Below are 6,150 nucleotides of genomic sequence, written 5' to 3'. Positions count from 1 at the left end.
CCACAGCCTAGACCTCCATCATCCTTAGTTGCTAGTGTCCCATTTCTCAGAGGGAGAGTCCAACGATGACAATGAAAGGAAACCCACCTGAAGTTGGCTAGGTGCTTTGTCTGCCAGAGGAGTGTCAGAACCCTCAGCACTGGACCAGCTCCACCGCACACAGTGCTCCTTCTTCGAGCTGACAGGATACTGGGGCAGGTTCTGTTACCCCTGGTCTCATAGGTGGGCTGCAGTTCATGCGAGAACACAGAGCTATCAATCACATTTGCATTATCCCTTGCAGGAATGCGGGGGCTGCCCATCACATTAGCATAACACCCCCGGGGCAAGGCAGGTCCCTGAAGGACAGGTGTTGTGTCCATTAAGACACATTGAGGAAGGGAATCGTGAACCTCCCATTCGGGCACTTAGAGTGGCTTTCGCCCTTCACCCTTTGCAACCCTCTGTGCGGTCTAGGAAGCACATGCTTCCTGCTCAGAAGCTGCACCTCTCCTAAGACAAACAGCCCTGGGTCTACTGGCTGTCTGCTTTTGCATGGACCTTCGACCGCGGTGGGCTCTGTGAGATCGGACGTTGAGGGGCGCGCTGAGCCCAGAGTCCAATGTCATGGAGCCCGCCACACCGCGGGGACCCATCGCCTTCACCTGCTCCTGCCCGCCAGGCTGGCATCGGCCGCTCGCGGTCTGAGGACTAGCAACGCCTCCAACCTCCCCGCAGATCCTTTCTGTCCCCTGTCACTGCTGGCGTCCTTGCCCTGTCTCTGCAGGGCTGAGCAGGGAAATGCACCACACAGAAGTCTACAATTTCTCCCTTCGGACTGGCTGGTTTTACACTTTGCCTTGACACTCCAGTCCCTGGGCTGCATAAACGGCCCCCAGGTGGACACGGGGAGCTCCCTGTCCCTGCCTGTGAGGATCTCTTCCTATGGATGGAAGGGTATGCACTCGGACCTGCTCACTCGTTGGCTGCTCCCATTGGTTGCCAAGTGATTCTTCTGCCTTCTCTTGCACTGGTCCCCTGGTCCTAGGTAGTTTGAGGCACTGGTATTGCATCTATTAAGACACATTCAGGAAGCGAATCGTGAATCCCCACTTTCAGGCACTTTCTTTTTTATTCCCCTGACCATCGCGTCCTCCAAAGCAGCTGGCAACCCCTGGGTCCCATTGGAGCCCACACAGGTGGGCACCTGCACTTCTGAATGGTGCGGGCAGAAGGGCGGTGGCTGGGTCTCATCATCTGCATGTATTTCACCTCATGTGCCTGGCTCCTTAACTTTATCTTTATCACTGATTTACCTGCTCCCAGGGTAACCCTGGTGGAAGCCCTGGAATGCGGACCCCTGCGGGATCCTCCGGTGGCACCACAGAAGCAGCCGGACACCAGCTGCTTGGGACTCCATCTGGCCACCTGCACAGAGCTGCCGGGTGTTTGCGGCGGTCCCCGCAATGGACTTAACTCTGGCTGGGCCACCCTGCGTCTTAACCAGGTGCTCTCAACTATTCTCGGGATCACCCTTCGGGTCCGGTTAACCGGGTCCTGTCTGAACAATAAGTCCCTCCTACCGCACACCGTTTTGGGTGAAAATCATTTATCTTCTCCTGTACTAGAAAGAAACTTCACAGCGGAGAGGCTCACCATTTTTATAAAACGAACTCTGTCTTCTCTTTTCTACTGTAAAAGAGATTCTAACAGATATGAGTTAAGTCCATTGGTTGGATGAGCAGTGACAGGAAGCCACTCTAAGTGCCCAAATGGGGGGATTCACGATTCCCTTCCTCAATGTGTCTTAATGGATGCAACACCAGCGCCTCAAACTCCCCACGACCAGGGGGCCGGAACAAGCGAAGGCGGGAAGAATCACTTGCCAACCAATGGGAGCAGCCGACGAGTGAGCAGGTCCCAGTGGGTTCACTTCCTTCCACAGGAACAGATTGGGACAGGCAGGGACAGGGAGCTCCTCCTGTGTACCCAGGAACCATTTACGCAGGGCCGGGGAATGGAGTGGCAAGGCAAAGTGCAAAACCAGCCAGTCCGAATGGACGGACAAATTGCAGGCTCCTGCATGGCGCATCTCCCGGCTCAGCTGTGTAGAGAGACCGCTAGGACGCTGGTGGCGACAGGGGACAGGCACGGTCTGCCGGGAAGTGTGGAGGCACTGTTGGTACACAGACCACAAGGCGGGGGGGCATGCCCCCCATGCGGGCGGGAGCAGGTGAAGCTGATGGGGCCGCGCGGTGCCACGGGCTCCGTGCTATTGGACTCTACGCTCACGCGGCCCTCGAGGTAAGATCTCACTGAGCCCACTGCGGTCTACCGTCCATGCAGAAGTAGACAGCGGGCAGGCCCAGGGTCTGTTTGTCTTACAAGAGGTGGAGCTTTGGAGCAGGAAGCATGTGCTTCCCAGACCGCACAGAGGGTTGCAAAGGGCGAAGGGTGAAGCACCCAGCATCCCTAGGGGACCTGCCATGCCCCTGGGGGGTTTATGCTAATGTGATAGGTAGCTCCTGCATTCCTCCAAGGGATTATGCAAATGTGATTGATAGCTCTGTGTTCTCGCATGAACTGCAGCCCACCTATGAGACCAGGGGTAACAGAACCTGCCCCAGTATCCTGTCAGCTCGAAGAAGGAGCACTGTGTGCGGTGGAGCTGGTCCAGTGCTGAGGGTTCTGACACTCCTCTGGCAGACAAAGCACCTAGCCAACTTCAGGTGGGTTTCCTTTCATTGTCATCGTTGGACTCTCCCTCTGAGAAATGGGACACTAGCAACTAAGGATGATGGAGGTCTAGGCTGTGGGGTAAGGGTTCTTCATTTGCATGGTGAATCTGAACAGAGAGGATGAAAAAATTCGTGTTGTGAATGCTAATGGTTAATCCAAGTGTCCATATGCAAGGTAGTTGGTACAGCACTGTGATCTGTGGGAGGTGGGGATGAGCTATTATACAATCAGGGTGTCCCTGATCATAACTGACAAGTTCGGACATAGTTCAAGTATATTAGCCCTGTTTGGTGTGGCTCAGTGGATTGAGCGCAGGCTGTGAACCAGAGGTTCAGTAGTTTGAATCCTAGTCAGGGCACGTGCCTGGGTTGCAGGCCAGGTCCCCAATGGGGATGCGTGAGAGGCAACCACACATTGATGTTTCTTTCCCTTTCTTTCTTCTTTTTTCCCCTCTTTCTAAAAATAAGCAAAATCCTTTAAAAAACACACATTCATTGCACATTTATTGGAAACTCATTATCAATAGAAAATGGGAGACCAATTTATTTAAAATAACAGATTAACCCTTCAAGAGGTGAAGTTTTCTGACCAGCAGAGGAGAAAATATTTTTATCTCGGTGCATTTGCTTTTGGGTAAATGCCTCCTTTTCTGTCAGATGGGAAATTCAAATTTCCCAGAAGACAGAACCTTCACTCTGCTTTTCTGATAAGTGAGGTATGGGATCTGGGGCAGCACCGAAGATGGTGTAAGTGCAGGGACACTGACTCTCTGTGGTATTAGGGTGCAGGGGACAGAGCTAACCAAAGTCTCTTAGGTCACTCATCCCATTTCAGCAGGTGAGCCTCCATTGTCTCACCTTAGAGTCCTGCCCTGGCAATAAGTAATCTTTTTGAGGTCAGTTTCTAGCCCTAGGCAGTCAGTTTAGAGCTGAGACTTTGGGGCGGGGCTGGGCTTTCAGGTTAGTGCCTTGCCCTGGGGGTGGGCAATTAGCTTAGAGTCCTTTCCTGGTGGGTGTGGTCAGGTTTGAATCCTGCCCTGGAGGTTGGAACTCAGAGGAAAGAGACCAGTAGTCTCAGAGGTGTCCCAGAGCTTCACAGGTGGCTGTCCTGAGTGATCATGATGTCCCTTCATGCTCACTCGGCAGAATCTGCACGAGGAGGTTTTTTCCTTTTTGATTTTTAAAAGCTTTTTTCTTTCCTCAGGACACCATCACATTTATAGCTGAGCAAAGCTGAGGCAAAGTCTCCGGACAGTGTGGTAGATGGAGGGTCATCACCCACAGGTCGGGCCCTGCCAACTCCTGAGGGCCCAGAAAGGGCCGAAGCAGCCAAGGGCCCCGGTGGCTCTCAGGGCTCCCCCAGCAGAGGAGGAGGATCCCAGGGTGAGTAGGGCCTTGGTGCTGTCGGGAGCCCGGGGGGGTGCCATGTGCTACAGAAACGGAGTTTGGACATGGCATGTTCTGTGCCCATAATCGGTGGGCCTTTCCTCTATTCAGGAATAGCCAGTGGGGTGATATTCAACAGGGAGGGTGGTAGTTTCGCTTCAGGGCAGCAACCTCATTTCCTAGTTAGGTTCCTTGCAGCCTGTTTTGTGTCCAAATGATCTCATTCGGGAAGTGTCCCTGCTCAGTCCTGAAACGGTTTCTCCTGCATTCCTCTCACTGACTCGGGTTGTGGACACCCCCATAATATCTCCAATAGCAGGCACCTGGTGATCCCTAGGATTTGGCCCCAGTCCCTAATCCATATTCACAGTCTATCAGTCACTCCTCTTATTCCCTGTTCAGATCTGCCTGTGGTCTGGGTGACTCACTGTCCCAATGCTCCCCCCTCAGGTGAAATGCAAGGACTGTGGGGCCTTTGGCAAGCAACATCCGGTGTCCCTTGAAGCACTGGGATGGGGCCCTAGCCCCTCAGCCCCTGGGCCTGCAGAAGATGAAGGAGAACCTACAACGGTGCAACCTGGGGGACCCAGGGACCCCAGAGCCTGCTACCAGGCCTGCCGGGGAGGAGGAGCAGAGGTCCAGGTGAGCGCTGTGTGGGTTGGAGCCCAACCCTGGGGGAAATCCATGGGGCTGGAGTCCCTGTCTCTCCATGATCTGCATTACGGTCTCCAGCAAGGTCAGGGTCAGGGAGACAGAGAAGGAGACCTCTGTCTCCAGGGTCACTCTCAGGTGGTCATTCTCCCACTGGGGGGATCACTTGGCCAGTGAGGGTCAGTGACAGGGGTGAGATCATCTGGGACTTCTAGAAGGACAGGCAGAGAGGCCATGGTGTGGAATGAAAGTCCTTTAAGGACAAGCCTGCAGGGCCCCAGGAGAAGACAGCGAGAGGACAGGAGAGCTGGGGTGGCAAAGGCACCGGGCCTCAGTCTGGGAGTCACATGAAAACAGGGTCAGGGCCTGGGCCACAGAAAGCTTTGTCCCCACTGAGGACAAGGAGTGGAGCGACTTTCACTCACCACATTGTGTCCTGCAGCCAAGAAGACCAGCAGAGACAGGCTTTGCTCCAGAGGTTTCCCAGAAGACCCCTGGTGAGGCTGCAGCCACCCCAGAAAAGTCAGACAGAATCCTGTGACTATGTGAGGGTGAGTGTCCCAGGTGTCCTGGCTCTTCTACTTCTCGGGGTCAACCCCACTCCCCTCGGTGTGATCTAAGGGAGGGAATTTGGGGACTTCTACTGGGACTTAGCTGCTTCCTGGAGAGTATTCTCCTAATGTCACCTTCTAGGGTGCCTCTGCTTGTGTCTCACACTTGCATGTGAACCAACACTGTGCTGCTGGAGGGTGGGGTTATGACCTCCCTAGATGTTTCCAGAAGGTGGGATCCCTTTTGGGAAAACTGGCTTATTGAAATTGGGAACCCTATGCCCAAGTTACCCCCCAAGCTCATTAATTGTCAAACTGCCCTCAAACACCGTGAGTTGTGTCCCTTCCCTGATCGAGGGAAGCACTGGGCTCGTTTCCCTTCACTAACAGGGAACACTTGTAAGAATTTTATGTGTTTTCTGCTGTCAGGATTGGTAGGGAGGGGACTTTGTGACTTCTGTCACTGTCACCAGCACTGAGGTCAGAGACCTCTTCATCCTTACCCTGACTATGGGCACAGCAGTTTCTGTGCCTGTCTTGTTGCAAGATCTTCGTTCTCCTGTTTTGTTCGCTCTTATTTTGTCCTTGATGGAGAGGAAATCCTAACGTGTAGTCTCTTTTTGTCTTTGCCTCCAGCACCCAACCCAGCCTAAGACAGTCCACATGACCCAGAGGAGAGGGTTGGGAGGCCCTGATCTCAACACTAGGAGCCCTGTCAGGCAACCTCATGACACATCCACAGTGTCTCCCATCCACAGAGCTGACAGGAACACCTTCTCACCGCTGGTGCTAAGTAACGGACAGGGAGTGCCTGTCAGTGACATCCATTACCCAACAAGCACAGG

The sequence above is a fragment of the Sturnira hondurensis genome, unplaced genomic scaffold (genome assembly GCF_014824575.4).
Source record: "Sturnira hondurensis isolate 20B ecotype Veracruz unplaced genomic scaffold, ASM1482457v3 Scaffold0018588, whole genome shotgun sequence".
Classification (NCBI taxonomy): Eukaryota; Metazoa; Chordata; class Mammalia; order Chiroptera; family Phyllostomidae; genus Sturnira; species Sturnira hondurensis.
Note: the sequence above shows the minus strand (reverse complement) of the source record.